The sequence below is a fragment of the Canis aureus genome, chromosome 5, assembly GCF_053574225.1.
Source record: "Canis aureus isolate CA01 chromosome 5, VMU_Caureus_v.1.0, whole genome shotgun sequence".
Taxonomy (NCBI): Eukaryota; Metazoa; Chordata; class Mammalia; order Carnivora; family Canidae; genus Canis; species Canis aureus.
The window spans coordinates 33,986,177-34,009,272 of NC_135615.1; the positions used below are offsets into that span (position 1 = coordinate 33,986,177).

The window sequence follows — 23,096 nt, forward strand, 5'->3', positions numbered from 1 at the left end:
CCAGCTCCTAATTCCTTTACTCAATCCCAGGGTGGGAGTTGGTGGTTATCTTTGTTAGGCATTTGCCCCTTTGTTTTTGTGTGTTTAAGTCAAAACTTGAACATTGCGAGTTAAAACTAGGGACTTTGAAATTCTGAGGGTCAACTACATGTCTTTCTATTATCTCTTCTGGAGATTTGGAAATTCAGCTCTGAGACCCAAAAGGTTAATATTGATCCTTTTCTCTTGTTCTGCTGTGGATTCCCTTCCTACCTCTGCTGACTGAAATAGGGTCAAGGCAATAGAACCAACAAAACCACAGTAACTAAGATACATGCATTGGTTCATATGCAAATATTCCCCCCTCACAAATTTTAATTAGAGCAGCCACCTACAAATCCCTAAGGAGAACAGCTGAATGAATCAAGGCACAAACCAAGAAAAAACACTCTTTTATATATAAAAATTGTGGAAGACAATTGTTCAGAAATGTTCATTACAAATCACTAAACTAAATGGTCCAAAGTAGTATAATAATTGAAGTACGTTAACATGGACAGTATTTATATCTGGCTTTGTTACCCTGATTATTTGGAATGTCTTCTTCGGATATTTTCCCTTTTTCTAAGTTATATGTAGTCATATTATAATACTTAGCCACTGAGCATACCAAACCTTGCGCCTACCCCATCACCTTATCCTACAAGAAACTACTATCCCCTGGTATCCTCCTGGGACTGGATTACTTTTCCAGGGAGCTGGGAAGACTTCTCAGCTGATCTGTGAAATTTGCTACAAAAGGACAGGATAGAAAAGAGGTTCTATTCATCCCCGTAACCCTTTACCATTAAAATTTTGAAAAGAGCATAGCGCTCTACATGGAGGACCTAAGAAGGCAAAATCAATGGGAAAGCAAAGGGATAAAGGTTTCACAATTACAAAAAGGGGGTTTACATTTTATCTTATTTGGGACGTATCTTTATGTTTTCAGCTAAACATGTCTGCACATCTATATTTAGTTGAACCATGTAATTATAAAATATATTTCAGTACAAAAGTGTTCACTCCGATCGGTCATGCATTGCAATGTGGTACATTTTATTTTGTTTTATTTTTAAAGATCTTATTCACTTCTTCATGAGAGACACACAGAGAGAGGCAGAGACATGGGCAGAGGGAGAAGCATGCTCCCTGTGGAGACCCCGATGTGGGACTCGATCCCAGGACCCCGGGATCACGCCCCAAGCCGAAGGCAGATGCTCAACCACTGAGCTACCCAGGCATTCCGTAATATAGTACATTTGAAATCACATCTCTGCAATGTTACTTTCTTCCCTGGCTTTCGCTGGAGTGAGGCTATGTATGGCTAGTTGGAGTAGAGCATACCATTCAGTAGCACTTCTTACTGGATGTAGCCCCCCTAATGGTTCCAGACTTGATTGAAATTCATCGCTGAGATAAATGAAAATATAGCCTGTATGGGAGATCAGATGAGGCCAGCAGCCACCTGGCTGAGTAACCCATATCCCAGTTCACCTGCCCTGTCACATTGGATGACTAGCCCTGAGCAGAGGGTGGGAAGTATGTCTGTGTGTGCATACGTGCATGTGTATTGTAATTTCCCTTTTTACATTGTTCCTTCACACTACATACACTATGATGACTTTTTGAGTTACTCTATGTCAACACATATTCTTTGTCCTGTTTTGGTAACTGCAGAATAATCCATTATAAGGTTGGATGGACTCTCTCCTCAGGTCTCACACCTGGAGTCTCTTCCTTGGATCTCATACCTAGGATCTCTTCTCAAATCTCACACCCTGTTGCTTTTTCTTGATCTGACCTCAAAGGCTGCACAGAGCATCATGTGTCTCAATTTCCAATTCTCTTTCAGATTTTATTTTCATTATAAATTTCATCATCAGAGATGATCACATCTATGGGCATTCAACTTGTTTCCCCAACTGGAATGTGATCATTATGGTTCCTTTACTCACTGCTCAACAAATATCTGTATTCACAAGAAGGCCATGTGGTAGGGTTCAGAGGCAAAGGGCTGTGCTCTGGAAATGCAGTCCATACACCAGCCTCACCTTACTTCCTGCCTCCCAGAGCAGCTTCAACACCATATATTGTAGTGCAACATGCACTATTCCTCAACTCCATTCCAGGGGGGGAGCAAAATGATAATAACTAGAGTCACAGCCAATAACTATTGCTCACTAAGTCCACATGTGGGCTATAAAATCTGACAGGTACCTGCCATTATCCACTGCCCCACCCTTAGGAGACTGCATTTCCCAAGAACAAAGGATCAACATTCCCTGTCCATATGCTTTTTCTATACCTCATGAAGACGGAGAACTAATTCTTCATCTCCTTTCATCTGCATGAGTCCTGAGCTGGTTTGACAACTAGAAAATCATAGACATATCTCCACTTCTAACTTGCCTGAAAGTTTCTGCCTCCTGCCTCTTGGAAATCTTGATCTTGAGATGACCCTCTTGGAAGCCAGGGGCCATGTCATGAGAAGTCAGGCCATCTTGAGTGGCTGAGCTTCAGCTGACAACTCAGTTCACTTGTCAGATGGGAGAAGAAAACTGTCTTGAATGTATGATTAGTTTGATGTCAGAGTCCTCTTCCCAGCTACTGTCTCACCACAGCCATGACAGCCCCAGGAAAGGCCACCAACCGAGTCTAGTCAAACCAAGGAACAGTGCACAATATCAATAAATGGCCATTTTAAGCCATCGAGTTTTGCAATGGCTTGTTGTATGGTAGGAGATAACTGAAAAATTATTTTGTACTCTGAAATGAGGTACTATGAAAACAAAAACCAGGACATGTGACTTTAAGACCAGTAGGCAGGTGATGAGTAGGAAGGTCTCTACAGAGATGTCCGGGAAGATCTGGAGGACAGCGTATATTATCAGCAAAGCTGTCGCTTGCAGTAATACATGAGATTAGAAAGACATCAGGTGAATTTTTGAGTCTGACTAATGATATTTCCACATACAATATAGAATGTATCAACCAGATTCTTCTAGTGTCTCAAGATACAACATGAGAAATGGAATGGTTTTCTAAGGAGCAATAAATAGAACATCTCCCACTTATTGCTTATTAAGTTGGAAGTGAGAGGCTGTCAACTATGGTTTTCCAGGGAGTGAGGAGGATGAGTCCACTGCACAGCATGAGGAGCTGCATGTGTTACTGGAGAGGCAGGAAAGACGTGTGCGCATGTGCCACTGGGATCCAGATCAGAACAACGTGTAGAGTTCAATTCTGCAATGGGCTGTCTCAGACTCTCTCCAACATAAATGTCCTCACGAGCACCCACAGAAGCATGGATAACAGCGTGTGCCCCTGCATCATGTGGGGTAAGCGTGGACCGGAGACAGTACGGTGCCCATCACTGGGATGCTGGTTGGATAGATGATGGTCCATGCATGAATCTCATGCAGTACAGATTAGAAAGACAGCCCCGTATACCATCATAAAACAGAGAGCCAAAGCTTCTCACCCAGTAAAGTAACACAGAGTAAAAGTGCACAGTATGGGACAGTGTGTCTAGTATCTTGTAGAATGTTTAAAAAAACCACACACGTGGATGTATGTAACATGCACCCAGAATTACACAGAAAACCTGGTAAAAGTCATTGCCTCTGAGGAAGAGCCTGAGAGATTGGAGGCAAGTGTGGCAGATGGCCTACACAGAATGGCAATGCGGGCATACTCCTCGGAAGCTAAACATAAGAGCCCAAGTGGTTTTTTTTAATGGTGAGCTTCTTGGAGCTCTATCCTCAGACTCACAGGGTGTGAGTTTCTGTTCTTCAGTTTTCTGGAATGAAAAAGCTTGAGAGATACTGAGCCAAGGTGGATGGCTCGTGGATGGATCAGGAAGTCTCCACAGGCTGTCCGTAAGGACTTCAGCATCTAGCGAGAAAGATACACACTCCAATGCCGCCAAAATTACTTTCCTCCTGGTGCCTCTATTTGTTACTTATTATAAGCCCCAGCATGCTGTCTTTTTAAATTAAGACCTTATTTTTAAAGACTTATTTTATTATTTATTTGAGAGAAAGAGAGAGAGAGAGAATGAGTGGAGAAGGGGCAAAGGGAGAGAGAATCTCAAACGGACTCCTTACTAAGTTTGGAGCCAGACGCGGTGCTTGATCTCACAACCCAGATATCACAACCTAAGCCAAAATCAAAGGTCAGAGCTTAACCAACTGAGCCACCCAGATGCCCCAAGACTTTACTTACTAGAGCTGTTTTATGTTCACAGCAGAACTGAGGGGAAGCTACAGAGATTCCCCATATACTCCTTGGCCTCCCAGCCTCCGCCTCTATCAACATCCCCCCAATGGTAGTGACCAAGAATGAACCTGTACCGACATGTCATCATCATCTCAAGTCCAGGGTTTACAGTAGGGCTCATTTGGTGTGGTACATTCTGTGCGTTTGGAAAAAACATATAATGACAAGTATCCGCCATGATGGTATCACACAGAGTAGTTTCACTGCCCTACACTCCCTCTGTGCTCTGCCATCCATCCCTCTTCCCAATGCCCGATCTTTCACCTTCCCCGTAGTTCCGTCTTTTCCAAAGTATCATGAAGTCAAAATCAGGCAGTACGCACCCTTTTCAGATGGGCTTATTTTACTTTAAAATATGCATTTAAGACTCCTCCATGGCTCTTCATGGTTGATGGCTCCCTCCTTTTCAGAGCTGAATAATATTCCTTTTTTTTTTTTTGGTTATGTCTTTTTTCCATCTCTGCTCTTACTTGAGGAAATAAATAGTCTTACACCAATTTACAAGTGTTAACATATGCAAATGAGGAATGAAAGGATCACTGCCTTAAGTAACCTTTCGTAGTACATGTTCTCTACGACAGGTTGGGAAAAGTATACTATGCTTCCAGCCTTCGTGGCCTTCCATCATCAAGATTCCGCTAACGATAAACAGTAAAGGGTTCACATCAGTGGACCGGTTTATGTGACTTTCCATAGGCACTGTCTGTCCATAATAAACAGCCACCAGTTCTCATAGAAGGGCTCACACCAATTTCAACTGAATTTCAGGAAATTGGCAGAAATATAAAAATGATGGAGCATTTAGGGTTATTTCATCAATCAGCAGCAATAAGTGAGACATGGGTTAAGTGTGATGAGGGAAGTACATCATCTCTGCAGTAACTGGATCTCTGAGCTAGCCCGCGGACGGTGCGCAGAGCGGATGCCATGCGGGAGGCCCCCACGGGTCAAGGCCACACACTGAAGGAAGTTACCATCTTGCTACTGAGTTATGGCTTTATAATCACAAGTCTTTCTAAAATGAGGCTTGCCCACAGAGGCTAATGTGTGAGGAGCAGTGGCCAAGTGGGATGAGCAAGTCTTCAAAAACGTGGTTGAAAATTACTGTGTCAGCCCTGCTGTGAATCACTGCTGCATGGACGAACCAGAGTTTTGTTTTTTTTCTTAAAGGTGCTTTTCCTTGTTTAAAGAAGACACTTAAATAATTTGCTATAATGAAACAAGTGTGCAGAATTCTGATGGTCAGAGCTCATTTCTCAACACCAAGGTAAGATCAATCTACCAACCTATGATATATAGTTTGTATTTTATATATATTTATACATACACTTTTACCCTTGGTATTGAGAAATAACTTGTGATTTTCAGAATTCGGTAGACATGTAAATATATGATAACTACGTCTGTGTAAGTGCACACATACTCTTTGTATGAAGAATAAACCACACCTGTAGTCGTGGCCGAGTGGTTAAGGCGACGGGCTAGAAATCCGTTGGGGTGTCCCTGCACAGGCTCGAGTCCTGTCGACTATTGTGTGTTTTTCTCCAACACTGGAGGTTGTCCTGGGAGGAGTTCATTGGCCATTAAAAAGAAAAGAAAGAAAGAAAGAAAGAAAGAAAGAAAGAAAGAAAGAAAGAAAGAAAGAAAGAAAGAAAGAAAGAAAGAAAGAAAACAAAGAAACAAAGAAAGAAAAAACCACACAGCCAGTGAACGATGCTAGTGACCCTAATAAGGCACAGCATCTAAGTGACTCGTAATGGACACAGACTGGAAGTCACTTTCCCGCCCCACTTTGCTGCCCTACAGGCCCTACTAGTGTCTAAGTCGGTCCAGGGAAGCTGAGACACTGTGCGCATCTCCACTCGGCCGTGTAATCAACTGCGAATGTTAGCATGGAAGATTCTCTTCTAAAACTACCACTGTCATCACGACTTCCTGGCTACGAAAAACCTGACTTGCTGCTTGTTCACAGCATTTCTCTCTCTTCCATTAGAGAGAGAAAGAACTACAGACTCAGAAACCTGAGATGTGGGTTTCAAGACTGTGCCTTTTCCTCACACAACTGGGGAAGTCTAGGGCCAGGTGCTGCCTGGACATCAGGGGTCTTGATGAAGACCTCATCTGCTCCTCATGAAGCAGGAGCCTTGGAACAGATGGTCCCCAGCACCACTGGTGGCTCAAAACTGTGTCTCTGGGTGCACTTCTTCACTTTAGATCTTTCCCTTTGTTCCTTACTTGCTTTTTCCAGAAGACCTTATGTTCAATAGCATCATTGCTTTCAGGTAGAAGTGGTCAATCCGAGAAAGCATCTCCTCATTTGCGGTCCTCGTGGAGGAAACTGCAGCACTACGGGATTGATCTGCATTGTGGGCCAGGTCATCTGCAGCAGAGCTCAGGCATGAGTGATTCGGGGAAAACTTTGAGGAGGAAAGAAAAGAGATGCAATCCATACACCTGTGCAACCCGAGACGACGTGCCTGTGGGGGACACTGCTCTGTGATCTCGCAGGGCACCGTGGATATAAACCACGCCTTTCACAGCTCTGCCCAGCCTGTGCAGAGGATGCCCCAGGCACACAGAGTGCAGGTGTTCCCTGCACTCTGCACACAAAGCGGCTCCTGGGGGGCAGGTAAAGTCTACCAGATGTCAGAGCTCATATAGCCAGGGGTGCGCAGAAAGAACAACGCAGGGCCCAGAGGATCCAGGCAGAGCACCCCCACAATCTGCTGCACATTCTCCACCCAGAGTAATTTGCTCAAAGTAATTCAACATTAGGAGTGAGCGGGATCACTCTTCAGCCAGGATCCACTCAGCACATCTTTTGCATGGGGCTTGGGCAGCTTGAGTCTCTACTAAGAAGAAGAATTAAGAAGGTTGTGCCCAGGCTTTTTAATAGGATACATCATTTGAGGCTCCTGCAGCCAACGTGCTGCACAGTCCTAGAGGCATCGGTGAGGCTGTGTTCTCTGTTTTACTGTCTTCCCATTTCTCCCCTTTATTTCATTGTAATTACATCCAATGCCACCATCCAATTCTCCATCACTGCTTCGGAATAACCTGAATCCTGAAAGGATAAATGTTAGACGCTTTCAAACAACAGGCAGAAATCTTACCCGAGTTTGTACGTGCCGTATAATCCCTTTAAATTACAGAAGGTGTGGTGGAAAGAGAATTAATCTGAAGACAATCCACAGCTTGCATTGCTTAGAGAAACTACAGTTTTCATGTAAAAACAAACATGATGCCAATGAATCCACCATTTTTAGTTGCAGGAGTTAAGACACTGCAACACAAGGAGAATGACACCGATTAGGTTTTAGTTCACTTACACAAAGCCAACCAGGTATTTATCTGGCGGGATCAACACCACAATGAGGAGGGCTCACCTGTTTTCTCCCTTTCAGATCTGACCCACTGCTGCTATTGGGGTATAATGAGACGGGGTGACACTGAGCCAGCTCTGTGTGGTTTTCTTCCAGAACTGATTGAAGAAGTGATTGCATGCCAAGTGGGACGACTTCTCACTGAGCCAGCTAATGCCAGGAGATGTGTTAAATTATTATTATCTGTTGCCATCACTAGCTCTCAGGAAGTAGAAAGGACTTTGGGGATTATTCATGGCACTGTTTTAATAACTCTCCTGTAGCTTGGCTGATGTATGGTCATTAAAATTTTTATAGGGAGTGATTAAAGTGGAAGTGGATTTTTTGAATAGATATGGGACTTATAAAATGCTGTCTTTTCTTAAAAGATACTTTGAGAATCTTTTCAAAATAATAATTTGACCTAAAGGACATAGAAAAACTGCCAAAGCCCCATCTCTAAAGCCAACAAGAGGGATGGCAAAGTGAGAAGGGGCAGGTGCAGGGGGTTCACTTGAGAAGGGGAGATTGAATTCATTTCTCTATGGCTCCGTTATCCTTGGGGTTAAGCCAATGTGAGCAAACAGAAGTGCCGAAAGAAGTAAATATCGGCCGGAAAACCACAGACAACAAGACCAACAAATATGCCGATAAATACTAAAGATGGGGCTGAGAAATGTTTCCTTATTAATAGGTGACCCTTCATAATTTGGGCTGAGAGGTTAATTTGCTGAGCTCATAAACAGCAGACACAGGTCTGGGGCAGAGAAGGTACCATCACGAGTCTTCGCTGCTTTAAATAAGTTCTTTGACCTTGGGTGAGTCGTTCCATATTTCTGGGCACAGGTAGTGATGTGGTGAGACACAGCATACTGCAGCGGTATGGGCTCCAGCCTCGGGCCCCAACCGTCTGTGTGTTCTGGCCCAGGGCTCCTCCAACTTGTAGAGTAGACAAGCTACAACCTCATGGTGTTTCCTTTTCCTTGATTACAAAATGGAAGTGTCGACATTACCTGCTTCACAGGGTTGTTTCAAGGACTGAATGGATTAAAATATCAAATATTAGGAAACGTACTGTGAAATAGTAAGTGCTCCTTGACAATGCCTTATTACGATTGCTACTGATTGTTTTAGACACGATTATTTGTCTATAAAAGGGCAGACTGGCTGAGTGGTCTCAGATAAGTGGCCATACTGACCTGTCTATTGTTACACAGAGAATTTTCTGGAGATGCCATGAAAGAAATGGTTAGACTGTTCTTCATGGTAGAGTAACTACCCATTAAATGCCAACTTCACTCTCCTTGAGACAAACTGCTAGTTTATTTCAACACGAGGTCTCCAGGTCAATTCTGAGACTCATAAACACCTTTGGTGTCTACTAAGGAGCTCCTGTTTCCTTCTTTGAGATGAAAACTGGGTTTTCAGCATGCATATTTATGTAGTCCTATCGATTCATCTGTGTGTTGCCTAGCTTCTGACTATACCCTGGCACAAAGTTCAGTCTAGAGTGATTTGATGGAAAATTTGCAACACGTGGGATATTCTCATGGATGAAACAGTTAGATTTTGCACTGATTATATAGTATACAACTTTCTGCATTTTTTCCCAAGTAAATCTCACACTATGTTCGCATATGCTTCTTATTTTTAGCAAATAATTTCCAAGAAATTGGGATCCCCATTTCTTGTAATTAATGTACAGCAGCAAAATAAGATGTTTCCCATAACTCCACCAATGTTGATAAAATTCCTTCCTCATGGAATCACTATTGAAATTATATCCTCAACACAGCTGCACATTGTCAGCATTGAAGCCTCTCATCTCCCCCAAGAATACCCAACTCTTCTGCAATTGTGGACATGGGTTTCATCTCTTACAGTGTTGCCATTAATAATATATTTAATTATGAACTCATAAAAATTAATATTGCAAAATGCAGCTAAGTGACTGACTAAATATTTGAAGCAGGTGGAGTTCATGTAGGGCATTAAGTAGAGAGCATATTTTAATGGTTTCCTGGCCCCATTCCATCTCAGGAGGATTGTGTGCATTAGCCATGTAAAAAGCCCATCCTACATGGCCCAAAGATGAAGCTGAGAACAATCATTTAGAGATCGGGGCACAGTGAGCTTTTAGATAAAATAGGCTTATGGGGTTAAAGACTGGCTGCTGACTGATCTCCTTAGGATATATTTAATCCAAAAGCAAGAGTAACAGACTGGGGCCAGAAACTACTTGGGATAATAAGAAAGTTTTAAAAATAAATGCATGAGGTCACGTAGGGTAACAGTCAGAGTTAAAGATGATCTAGTTTATAAATTATTGTTTACTATGAGTTCAGAAAATCACACTGACACGGCTGGATGGGACTCTGAATTCCCACAATAAAATATGTCTTCATTTAAAAATGAAACAAACTCTTTAAAACTACAACTTGTGGGATCCCTGGGTGGCTCAGCAGTTTAGTGCCTGCCTTCGGCCCAGAGTGTGATCCTGGAGTCCCGGGATTGAGTACCACATTGGGCTCCTTGCATGGAGCCTGCTTGTCTCTCTGCCTGTGTATCTGCCTCTCTTTGTGTGTGTCTTTTACGAATAAATAAATAAAATATTTTAAAAAACTACAACTTGTTTACACAAATTTAAAAAGCCTATTTTCCATTAATTCCCTCTGAGCACAAGGCCTTTCAATAAACATTCATAATTTTTTTTCAAATATATCTTTCCTATACAATCTGTTTTTGCTTTCAAACACACCTTCCATAACAATTTGATTCATTTCCATCCTTCCTTGTTTTCCTCCTCATAGTTGTGAATGCTTTTCCAGTTTGTTGAACTACTTACAGATTTTTTTCACTCCTAAACTTTCAGAGGGACTGTGGTCTATGATGTGCACAGAGTTGACATGAGCAGAGCCATCAGTCAATTTGATATAATTGATAGTTACAGAACACTCCATTCAAAAGCAGAAAATACATTCCTCTTAAGGTCACATGGAACATGCACCAAGATTGACTGCTTTCTGGAGCATGAAACACAGCTCAACAAATTTGAAGTACAAGAGACTATACAAAGTGTGCCGCAGACCACAATGGGGTTAAACTAGAAATCAGTGACAAGACAGCTGGCAAATCCCCACATATTTGAAAAATTATCTCACACTTCCCAATATCATGTGGGTCACGGAAGGAGTGTCAAGAGAAATTTTTAAAAAGTCTGTTGAACTAAATGAAAATGAAAACACAACTTTCTATCAAAATCTGTGGAATGAGGCAAAGTAGTACTTATGAGGAAATGCCTACCACTAAATGCACATATTAGAAAAGAAGAAAGATCTAAAATCAGTAATCTAATCTCGGACCTTAAGAAAGTAGAGAAAGAACAATTTAAACCTTAAGCAAACATAAAAATAAAAATAGAGCAGAAATCAATGAAATTAAAACCAATAAATCAATAGAGAAAGTCAATGAAGCTAACAGTCAGTTCTCTGAAGAGATCAATAGGACTGATAAACCTCTTGCCAAGATAACTAAGTAAAAAAAGAGAAGACATGAATGGCAAATCTCACAAACGAGAGGCCATCACTATTAATTCCATAAATAATAAAAGAGTAATAAATGGATATTATGAACAACTCCGAGCCCACAGTTTTGGTAACTTAGATGAGATGGGTCAATGAGGAATGGATCAATTCCTTACTTAAACATCAACTATGAAAACTCATATAACAAGAACTAGATACTCTAAACAGGCCTATATATATTTCTGAATTTGAATCAATAATTAATCATCTTCCAAAACAGAAGTCTATCAAACACTTGAAGAAAAATGATGCCAATTCTCTACAAAATCTTTCTAGAAAATAGACACTGAAGGAACACTTTCTAACTCATTTTATGAGTCTAGCATTACTCAAATACCAAAACCCGATAAAGATACTGCAAGAAAGGAAAAATACAGACCATTGCTTCTATGAACACATGTGCAGAATTCCTCAGCCTAGTGATAGCAAATTGATTCCAATAATGTCTGTAAAGGTTTATATAGCACAACTAAATGGGATTCTTTTCCAGATACACGGGCGTATTCCACATTGAAATATAAGTTAATCCAATCTATCATATTACCAAGTTAATTAAGCAAAGTCATACGTCCATATCAACAGATGCAGAAAAGGCATGTGACAAAACTCAACACTCATTTATAAAAAAACTCACAACAAATGAGCATTAGAAGGGAGCTTCTTCAACTCAATAAAGAACATCTACAAAAAAAAACTACAGCCAGTGTCACACTTAATGCTGAGAAACTGAGCATTTTCATCCAAGACTGGGAACAAAGTAAGTGATGTCCCTTCTCACGACTGTTATAGGATATCATTCTAGAAGTGCAAGAAGAAAAGGAAATGAAAGGTATTCAGATTGTGAAGGAAGAAATAAAATTGTCTTTGTTCTGAGATGGCATCACTGTCTATGTAGAAAATCCCAAAGCATTGACAAAAAAATTTTTAAACCTCCTAAAACTAATTATTACAGCCAGTTACAGGATTAAAAGTATATATATATATATATGTATATGTATATATAAAAGCATATATATATAATTTTAATCCTGTAACTATATATATAGTTTTATATAACATATATACATAGTTTTATATAACTTATATATATAGTTTTAAAACTATATATATATATCTATATATATATAGTTTTCCTGTATACTACCAACTAATAATTGCAATTTGAATTTAAAACACAATGCCATTTATAATAACACAACTTAAATACATAGGTATTCATCTATCAAATTATGTAAAATACCTCTACTTAAAAGACTATGAAACTCTGATTAAATAAATCAAAGAAATCTAAATTAATGTAATATACTCCATCTTCATGAATAGGAAGACTCAGTGTCGCGGGATGTCACTTCTTCACAACTTGATGTATAGATTCAGTGCAATCTCAATCAAAATCACAGCAAATTAGTTTGATGAGATTAACAAATTGTTCTAAAGTTTATATAGAGCAGCAAAGGACCCAGAACAGCCAGAATAATATTGACTAATATTGACTTTTTCAAGACTCACTACAAATCTATAGTAATCAAGATAGAGTTGTATTGGCAGCAGAGTAGACAAATAGATCAATGGAAGAGAAAGGAGAGCCCGGAATCAGACTCATACAAATGTGGCCGGCTGACCTTTAACAAATAGCAAAGGCAATTCAACAGAGAATGGATAGTCTTCTCAATAGACGGTGATAGAACAACTGAACATTCATGTAGACAAGTGAAAGAAAAGAGAAAAAAAGAATGCAAACATGGAACTTACACATTTCAACAATGACAAAATTCAAAATGTAATGTAGATCTAAGTGCAAAACACAAAATAATGAAACATTGAGAAGAAAGCATAAAAGAATAGCCACGTGACCTCAGAATGAGATCTAGATACTACACAGAAAACATGATCCGTGAAAGAAAAAATTGACAAGTTGGGCTTCATTAAAATTAAAAACCTCTGCTTTGTGAAAGACACCATCAAGACAATGAAATGACAAGTCACTGACTGGAAAAAAAATGTTTATAGAACACACATCTTATAAAAGATTAGTATCCAAATGGCATAAAGAACTCTTCAAACCTAACAATATGAAGACAAACAATAAAATTGAAAATGTGCAAAAAATCTGAACACTTCACCAAGGATGATGAACAGACGGCAAATAAGCACATAGAAATATGCTGAAAACCATTTGCTATCATGTAATTGTAAGCTAAAACAAAAATGAATTACCACTAGATAACTACTATGGACTAAATCCAAAGAAGCGTCAATCCTGAATGGTATGTGGGGCCGTGATTGTATAGTGGTTAATACTCTGTGTTGTGAATGGTAGGTGGTGCTGGTAGGATCGCAACACAGTACAGTCACTTTGGGAGACAGTTTCTCAGCGTCTGACAAAGCTAACAATTACATTCTTAGGATTTACCCACCTGATTTGAAAACTTCAGGTCACACAAAAACCTGGATGTGAAAGTGTATTGCCACTTTATCTGTAATCACCTAAAACTGGAAATAACCAAGATGTCCATCAGTTAAACAGAGACACAAATGATCAATCTGTACAATTGAATATCATTCAGCAATAAGAGGATTCAAAAAGTCAGAAAAAAAAGCATTGATGCCTCTTAAAACACATATTGATAAGTGAAAGGAACCATTGAAAAGGCTACATACTGCATGATCCCAATTACATGACATTTTTGGAAAAGACAAATATATAGAAACAGTACAAAGATCAGTGGTTGTTAGGCATTGGGGAGAGGAGAGGGATGAAGTAGTGGAGTACAAAGGATTCTAGGGCAGTGAAAATACTCTGTGTGGTAGGACACCTGTTATACATTTGCATAACCCGTAGAATGCACAACACCAAGAGTGACCCCTGATGTAAGATAAAGGCACAGTGATGATGACATGTCAATGTAAGTGCATTAATTGTATCAAATGTACCATCTGTGGGGGGATGTTGATGTGGGGAAGGTTGGGGGGGTCGGGGGGACAAATAGGAATCTCTGTGCCTTCTCTTCAATTTTGTGTGAACCTAGAACTCCTTTAAAAAAAATAGTCTATTGGGATCTCTTGGTGGCTCAGCAGTTGGGTGTCTGCCTTTGGCTCAGGGCATGATCCCAGGATTGTGGGATCGTGTCCCACATCAGGCTTCCTGCATCAGCCTGCTTCTCCCTCTCCGTGTCTCTGCCTCTCTGTATGTGTGTCCCTCATGAATAAATAAATAAATCTTTAAAAAAAATAAAAATAAAGTCTATTAAAAATACTTTATAAGGTAGTATTTAAAGGTAAAACTAGGTATTCCATGTGCGATTCTTAACACAAAGCTAGCACATACTGAGCACTCAACTGATGCAATTATCAATCAGCAAACAACCAACTGTTGAGTTTCAATTTTTTTTTTTTTTTGGAGGGGGCACATTTTAGGATCATTGTTTCTTTTATAAAGAAAGCATATGTAAGATTTAAAACAAAAACAAAGACTGGATGGACATACCCTAGCTAAGAAATTCTAGCCAAGGGGATGGCCCAGAGCAAAAAAAAACTCAGAATAATGAGATAAACACTAACTTGAGCACACACAAGCCACAGCAGATGCATTCTTCCTCCCTGTGTTATTTACGTTTTACAGATTTAACAATTCCTTCCTTTCGTCCACTCCGTCCCCATTCTGTGTTAGATAAAGGTCACTGGCAGCCATTATGGCTGTGATTTAATTACCCCTAAATCTACGGATGGGATTATAACAGACCTACAACAGTAATGAACACTATCCAGAGTTGGACAGGGCTGTGGGCAGATATTTGTGTCTTTATCAGGGAGACAGTAAGATCTTTGCTTTATCCAAGACATACTTGCATTCTATGAGGCAACAGTGAGATTTTCCATTATGTTACAGACATTAAATATGGAGAAATAGATATTGAGTAAACAAGGGTGTGAAACATGCTTATTTGTCTATTGATCCTCAACCCAGTCCTTCCCGGCATGGCTCTCCTCTATAGGTGTTTGAAGAAGGGAGTTGGAGCCTGCACAATGCCCTCCCACACCCCCCCCCCAACAATGGCTTCTCTTTAGGCTCTGCCAGCAGGAGCCATTAGTACAGACCCAATTGCAGTAAGGAGGGAAAAAAGTTTTCTTTACTTATGACTGCCAGTAGAATGCCAGGTCCTCATGTCTTTCCAGGAAATGCAGGCCCAGCAGCACACTGGGTTCTTGGACTCTGGTCTGGCAGCAGCAGCAACATTATAAGGGACTGCAATCCCCTCGGTTCTTGCAGTGCTGGGATGATTGCTCCTTGACTCCTGCACAGAAGTGGCCCATCAGATCCCCACCAGCCTCAGCAGCTCCTGGGTCTGGGAATTACGGGCTCTGAGAAATGCTATTTCTATCTCCACTTCCCTGGCCATAGGGACGGTGGCATCATCTGATAGTTTACAGACCTCTGAGTGACACATCATTCTCTGCATTGCATTTCCTCAATCATCAAGTGGCGGTTTCTCTTTCAATGAATAATCAGTGACTGATGCTATGTGGATAGTACAAATTTGAGCTTCTGACCCAACCCAGAGATGGCCCACAGCTATGAAATTTTGCAACAGACATAACTAGTAGAATGTCTTCCTGGCAAATGTTATTTCAGTAGAATGCCTTTATGTTAGTTTTGAAACTTTATAAAATATTTTTCCTCTTGGTATCATTTTTATAGGAAAAATATCTGCTATCTCAAACTCAAAACTTTATCAACATGCTGAAATATGAGAAATGTTCTGAGTTACATCAAAAATAAAATTGAACATCTCAATCATGTGTAGACATTTTGAGAAAGTATCAAGTGTCCACACAGGAATATGCCTCTTGGATTTTTCTGAAGCTGAGCAAGACCATGTTCCTGCCCAAGAAAGAATTGTTTGCTAACAAAATATTTTTAATTGATTGGGGAAAGTGTCTTCAGCATTTTACCTCCTATTGTGATTTCTGTTTATGTAGAGATGACTTCGTGAATTTTAGTGATATTTTAGGACAATGAAGAGTGGTTTGATTCATGCCGATTGTCTGGATTTCAGAAATAAACGTAGACTCTCTCATAATGGAAAAGAGATTGTGAAGACAACACAACTTTAATATTATTAACGCTGACCCAGATTCCTAGGTGACAACGCATTTCCTCGCTTGTGCCCTTTGTTGGCAGCGTGACTGTTCCCACCTCATTCTCTCACTGAGGACATGAATTATTTTGAATATCTCAGCTTAGAGTAAAGGTCTCAGATTCCCCATGTCCTTCTCCAAGTCAAAGTTGAGAACAAGCCTTGAATTCGATTATCATTCATATCAGATGTCTTCCAATATCTGTGTGGAGGTTCCTCAAGGAGTTAAAAATAGATCTGCCCTACGACCCAGCAATTGCACTGCTGGGGATTTACCCTAAAGATACAGATGCAGTGAAACACCAGGACACCTGCACCCCGATGTTTCTAGCAGCAATGTCCACAACAGCCAAACTGTGGAAGGAGCCTCGTTGTCCATTGAAAGATGATGGATAAAGAAGATGTGGTCCATGTATACAATGGACTATTCCTCAGCCATTAGAAACGACAAATACCCACCATTTGCTTCGATGTGGAGGGACCTGGAGGGTATTATGCTGAGTGACATAAGTCAGTTGGAAAAGGACAAACATTATATGGTCTCATTCATTTGGGGAATATAAAAATTAGTGAAAGGGAATAAAGGGAAAGGAGAGAAAATGAGTGAAAATATCAGTGAGGGTGACAAAACATGAGAGACCCCTAACTCTGGGAAACGAACAAAGGGTGGTGGAAAGGGAGGTAGGCAGGGGGTGGGGGTGACTGGGTGATGGTCACTGAGGGGGCACTTGGCAGGATGAGCACTGGGTGTTATGCTAAATGTTGGCAAGTTGAACTCCAATAAAAAATTTAAAAAAAAAAATATCTGTGTGTTGTGAACGCTACCCCTAAAGGCGGTGCCAGCTTCTGACTTCACTTACTCCTCGGATGTTGGCTGACATTCAATTTGTTGTGATACACATGGAAGTGAGTGATTGCAGCGGGTCTCCTTTAGGGTACGGACCCTGCTGCCAGAAGCGGAAATTTCTCCTCATTAAGTTTTAAAACCGATATAGTCATGTTTTGACCTTCATTCTCATTTTCCCCTCTGTCATCCTCTCCCTTCAACCCTGTGCCAAACTGCACGTGTTCTTCAGTTACTCCAAAATTCAAAGCCATGGGTTAGCATTCCTAACACCCTTGACCACCACTCGGATTCAAAAGTCCGTCATCTTCATCAACACGGTGCCAAGTGCAGGCCTTGCTCTGTCCCCCTCACGTCCACGGTGCTCCAACGCCTCCAGCCAGATCCCTTCTTTGGTTGCTGCACTATTCCCTTCAGCGGCTCCCACATTCCAGCAGCTCGGCTGCCCCCCTGCCCCGGTTCTCATCACTGCTGGTCTAAAATTTATGTCTAGTAACTCACCCGAGGACAAAGTTCATTGGCCAAAATTGGTATCATCAAGTGATGCTTCTTTCAAGAGAATAAGTGATAAAATCAATAAATATACATTAAAGTTTCGATGGATATCTAACGCTCTGTTAATTGCCTTGAACGCTAGAAAATAATTTCAGGTCAAGCTTTGCCCTTGAACAGCTAACATATTCTTTAAACAACGTTTTAGTACATCATTTAGATTCCGTCCTTCATAGAACACGCACACACACACAAAAAAAAAAGCATTTGAAATCTGTAATTTTCAAAGATGGCCAGCCGGATGATTGAGATAATGCATGAGTACAAGTCTTGTTTTTAAAATAAAATTCCTTTCTATCAGAAATCTTTATGGAATTTTACTTGAATGTGTTCTCTATTTTTTTTTTCTTTTTGTTCTTTGTGTCCTACTGCTCAAGAAATACGCGATTCGAGGCCACTTTGTAGAATTCTGTAAATAGCATTCTGTGTTAAATAACACCAGGGCTACGGATGCCGGTGCCAAATTAGCAGTGAATACATAATGCGGATTCAACTTTGTAATGTTCCTCAGTCTCTGCCAGGAAGCACAGAGACGGAACCGTGACACAGCTACCAACTACCAGCACGAGTGGCAGCAAGCGACAGCCTGAGTCGCTGGGTTCGCAGAGCAGGAGCAACCGGGCCTCGCCACCAGGCCACCTCTCCCGGTGAAGCTGCAAGCCCTGACCAGGCCTCGGGGGGCCCGGGGAGCCCTCTAGGGAACGATTCCTTCAGAGGCGCGAAGGTCACCTTCATGGGACCCTCTAGTTCTCTTAGTAACTGTGAAAATCCTGCTCCTCGCGGGACCCTTCTCTTGGGCCTCGGCTGAGGACACGTGTGCAGGGGCGCACCTGCCTGAGCTATGGGGCAGCCTGTGGTGGTGTGTGGGCATGTTTAGGGTAACGAACTGGCAAAGCAGGAGGGTGATGCTGAGAATGAAACCATCCCAAATTCTGCGCAAGTGCAGCCTCCTAAACCCGGAGGCCTGCCCTCCGCAGTGCTCGCTGTCCCTGCTCTCACTTGGCTGGCCTGGGAGTGGCGGGGGATGGATCCCGGGTTTCAGGGGCACCCCACACCCGCCCTGCCCGGGGGCCCCATACGCCCTCCTCTACCCACCACCTGGGGCACCCGACCTTTGCACCTGGAACGCGCCCCCTTCTCATGCTCGGGTGGGATGCCAGCTGCAGTGCCCCACTTGCTCCACATGGTCCTCCTCCCTTCCTAGGGTCAGGGAAGCCTTTGTCCACTGGCTGGATGGGGTGGACAAGGCTCAGAGCAGAGAAGACTGGCCTCACCCCCCACCCGGACCCCCCCCCCAGCAGGGCTCTGGAGGAGGGTCCACATCTCAGCGCAGAAGGAGCAACCGGCCTGGAAGCCCAGGGAGGGAGAAGGAACGTCCAGGGCCCCGGGGGGCATCGGGAGGTGTCCTCAGGTCTCCCTTCCTCCCCAGCCCCGCTGAGGAGTCCTCAGGACAGGGGACCGGGCTGGGGCCATCCCCACCCCCCGTGGCGCAATGCTCCGCATGAGCATCCGGCCCAACACGCAGCGTCCCTGCACCCTGGCAGCTGGTGCTCAGGCCTGGGAGACCGCGCGGGGCAGGAGCCCCACTCCTGGTTCCAGGGAGGGGGCCAGATGTGCACCCTGGGAGTAAAACCCCTGCCCGGGACCCCGAGGGACCCCACCCCGATGGGACTGAGCCCGTGAACAGGAAAGTCAAAACCCATAGGGGCTACACCGCCCTCCCCGACCCCGACCCCGACCCCGACCCCAGGCCCTGTCCTGCTGCCACCGCCAGCCTGCTGTCGCACTCTCCACCACCCTCCACCCCCCCACCTGCCCCCCATCCCCCCAGTCACCTGCCGCTCCCGCTCCCCCAGCTACCTGCCGCCCCCAACCCCCCAGCCAACTGCCATCCCCGCTCCCCCAGCCACCTGCCAACCCCAACCCCCCAGCCACCTGCTGTCTCCGCCCCCCCCACCTGCCGCCCCCCACCACCTGCTATCCCCGCCCCCCTAGCCACCTGCTGTCTCCGCCCCCCCACCTGCCGCCCCCCACCACCTGCTATCCCCGCCCCCCTAGCCACCTGCCATCCCGTCCCCCCAGCCACCTGCTGTCTCCGCCTCCCCGCCACCTGCCGCCCCCCACCACCTGCCATTCCCGCCCCCCAGTCCCCTGCTGTCTCTGACCCCCTTGCCACCTGCCGCCCCCCACCACCTGCCATCCCCGCCCCCCAGCCACCTGCTGTCCCCGTCCCCCCAGCCACCTGCCGTCCCCAAACCCCCAGCAACCTGACGCCCCCATCCCTCCAGCCATCTGCTGTCCCCATCCCCCCAGCCACCTGCCATCCCTGCCCCCCAGCCTCCTGCCGTCCTGTCCCCCCAGCCACCTGCTGTCTCTGCCCCCCTGCCACCTGCCGCCCCCCACCACCTGCCGTCCCGTCCCCCCAGCCACCTGCTGTCCCCACCCTCCCACCACCTGCCACCTTCCCACCACCTGCCACCCCCCACCACCTGCCATCCCCACCCCCCAGCCATCTGCCGTCCCCGTCCCCCCAGCCACCTGCTGTCCCCAACCCCCCAGCCACCTGACGCCCCCATTCCCCCCACCACCTGCCATCCCCGCCCCCCCCACCTGCCATCCCCACCCCCCAGCCACCTGCCTCCCCCCTACCCCCCCGACCTGCCGACCCCCCTCCCCTCGCCACCTGCTGCCCCCAGGGGCAGTCCGGCCGCCTGACCCTCTCTCCAGTCTCCCCTCGGGAACTGCTTCCTCGTGTGACCCGAGTGTCGGTCGCAATGAGAACCACCAGCCATTGCCTGAGCCCCATAAAATCATAATGAAAACTGCCAAATCACATTTTCTAAAAAGATGGAACACGATGTCAAAGGAGACGCTTCACACAGCCGTAATAACAAAAACATCATGTGAAAATTCCTCATCAAGAATCTAATAAATGAATATGTTCAGAGGTCCCCGGCTGGCACGGGGCAGCTCCCGAGCCTCGGACTCATTTGATTTCTCCTGCATCTGCCTTCTGAAGCGTCACCTCGTCCCGCGGATCCTGCAGCTGTGCTGTGTCTGGGGGCCGCTCACACCCACCACAGTAGGATTTTTTTCCCCTTCCCTTGAATAGCTCACTGCGGTGGCTAACCGCCTCATCAAGGTTAACCATTCTTCTTGCCACCTTTAAAAATTACATTCTCGGAGGAATTGCACGACCAAGTCAGATAGTGTGGACACATTTAATTAACTAAATGTCAGAGACCATAGTTGTTACAAACGACATAAGGGGGAAAACAGGGGAGGGCATAACCTTGAGACACCTGTTGCTGAGTGTGTTCAACGGGCTGCTCATTTGAGCATCAGCCTTGTGGAGCCCAACGCAGTGAAGAAATTCATGAATATTTCCGTAAATAAGTCACCACAATTCTCCCGTGATGTCATGTTGAGACAACATGAAAGGTAGAGAATAAATGGAGATGGAGACTTTTATTCTTTTTCTGTCTCTGTCTTTCACTCAAACATAAGGGGATATTTAGCTGACCCTACCTTCAGGAAAATTGCTGGATCAATCAGCTGCTCGCTGATCAATAGTCATATATCAAGACCCTACAAACAGGATGGGCTGCTTTTGAATACATACACCCCCCTTCACGCCATGTGGCCCCGCAGAGCTGGGTGCATGTGAGCGAGGCGGATGCATCTCCATCATCTTCCTCGTTGGCCAAGCCCGCCTGGACCTAAGTATCTCCCTTCGTTCCTACCCTGCTCATTTCTTCTCTTGGCTGCTCCTCTGACTTCTGAACAACCAACTCGTTGGAGGAAACAGGGTTCATTTGAGAAAGCACGTGCCTCAGCCTCACCCGTCTGCCCAGGCGCTGACTGAGAATGTTTACTGGTGGGTAGAGTGATTCCGTTCCTGACTTCAACACTAACAGAGGGAATTACACCTGCCACACCCGCCTTCATTGCGGCCTTCCAAAATCCTGACCTCTTCCTGCCGTCTGGACTCCTCTGCAGCCTCCGACCTTCGAGAGAATGCATCCATAGCCCAAGTCAGAGCTTATGGCATAAATAATTTCACATGATGCCACCCGATGCCACCTGATGAGTACAAGTGACATAAATTCTGCTCTAACCACATCACTTGTTACTTTATTGGTTCAAATCTATTCCTGCTAGAGTAATATCTCAGAAACATCCCCAAATGCAAAGTCGGGTCCCTTGTCAGCACCTTCTCCCGATATGTGCCCATGGGACACTCTGTAACAACGCAGCAAGCGTGAGTGCTCTTAATTAAAAAGAGTTGAGATGATACAGTCTCAAAGGAGTTGGAAACTTCTGGCTTTATACTCCACAACCTGAGCATCGTATATGAAGAGCGGACTGCCCTCATGTCTGTCATCTCCGACGGGCTTCGTGAAGGAGCACTGATTGCTGAGACACCCAGAGAACCCAAACTACCATCTTCTACGCTCGCAAAATAGCTGCTACCGAGTAAGGCGTTCACGGGCCATGAAGTGTGTAGATAATGTCTGAAATCCCTTCTGTTCAGAGTCACGTGTGAGTCCCGCATCCTCGGAGGCCACAGCAATGTGGGTAGGCAGGCTGCCGCCACCTGCCACGCTCCTCCATGACCCAGGGATAACAGACAATACCACCCAGCAACCTTTCAATAGGGTTTTAGGTGATATGTGTGCACCCTCACTGGAGTCTCTCAGAAAACTCACCAAGGCATGTATTTGCAGCCTCGTTTCCAGACGAAAAGAGCGATACAAGGAGGTTGAGGACCCTCCTGAGGCCCAGAGTGCTGTACCCAGTAAGTTGGCAAAGCCCACATGGTGGCCGAGAGCCCGCTGGGTGCCCAGGCAGGCTGCGCTGCACACCACGCCAACCTGGTGTGCCGAACCCGAAGGCGGTCCCGGAGCTCAGTATCCATGCATGGACCAGGGGCCCACACAGCACCCCATGTCCCTATCACCTGCCCATGTGCAGCCGCCAGCCACGGATCGTGTCACCCACAAGCACCAGGGGACAGACCTGACCATATGCCTGAGCAACATGCTCATTTCTGCAGCATCCTAAGATGACGGGAATGGCTCAGCTCAATCATGTGGGGGATCCGGACAGGTGCTTAAGGACCAGCATTTGTATAAGAACTCAATTACAAGAAAAGCAAAAATAATACATTGTTTGGATTTCTCAACGTTGGAAGACAAGTCTCTCTAATTGTAAAGGTATTTATTTTTTGAATATTAGATGACAAATTCGAATTAAGACCACTGAGCTAAATAGTTGCCAAGGGGCTGTTTAAAGAGCTTTCAATTTAAAAAAATAA

At 44.3% G+C, this 23,096-nt stretch overlaps 1 non-coding gene across 1 annotated transcript; it reads left to right on the forward strand.

The window, feature by feature from the left end:
- The first annotated feature begins 5,749 nt into the window (after nt 1–5,749).
- On the forward strand, nt 5,750–5,831 carry TRNAS-AGA (transfer RNA serine (anticodon AGA)). Its single transcript has one exon. It is a non-coding gene; the product is annotated as a tRNA-Ser (tRNA).
- The last annotated feature ends 17,265 nt before the right edge of the window (nt 5,832–23,096 follow it).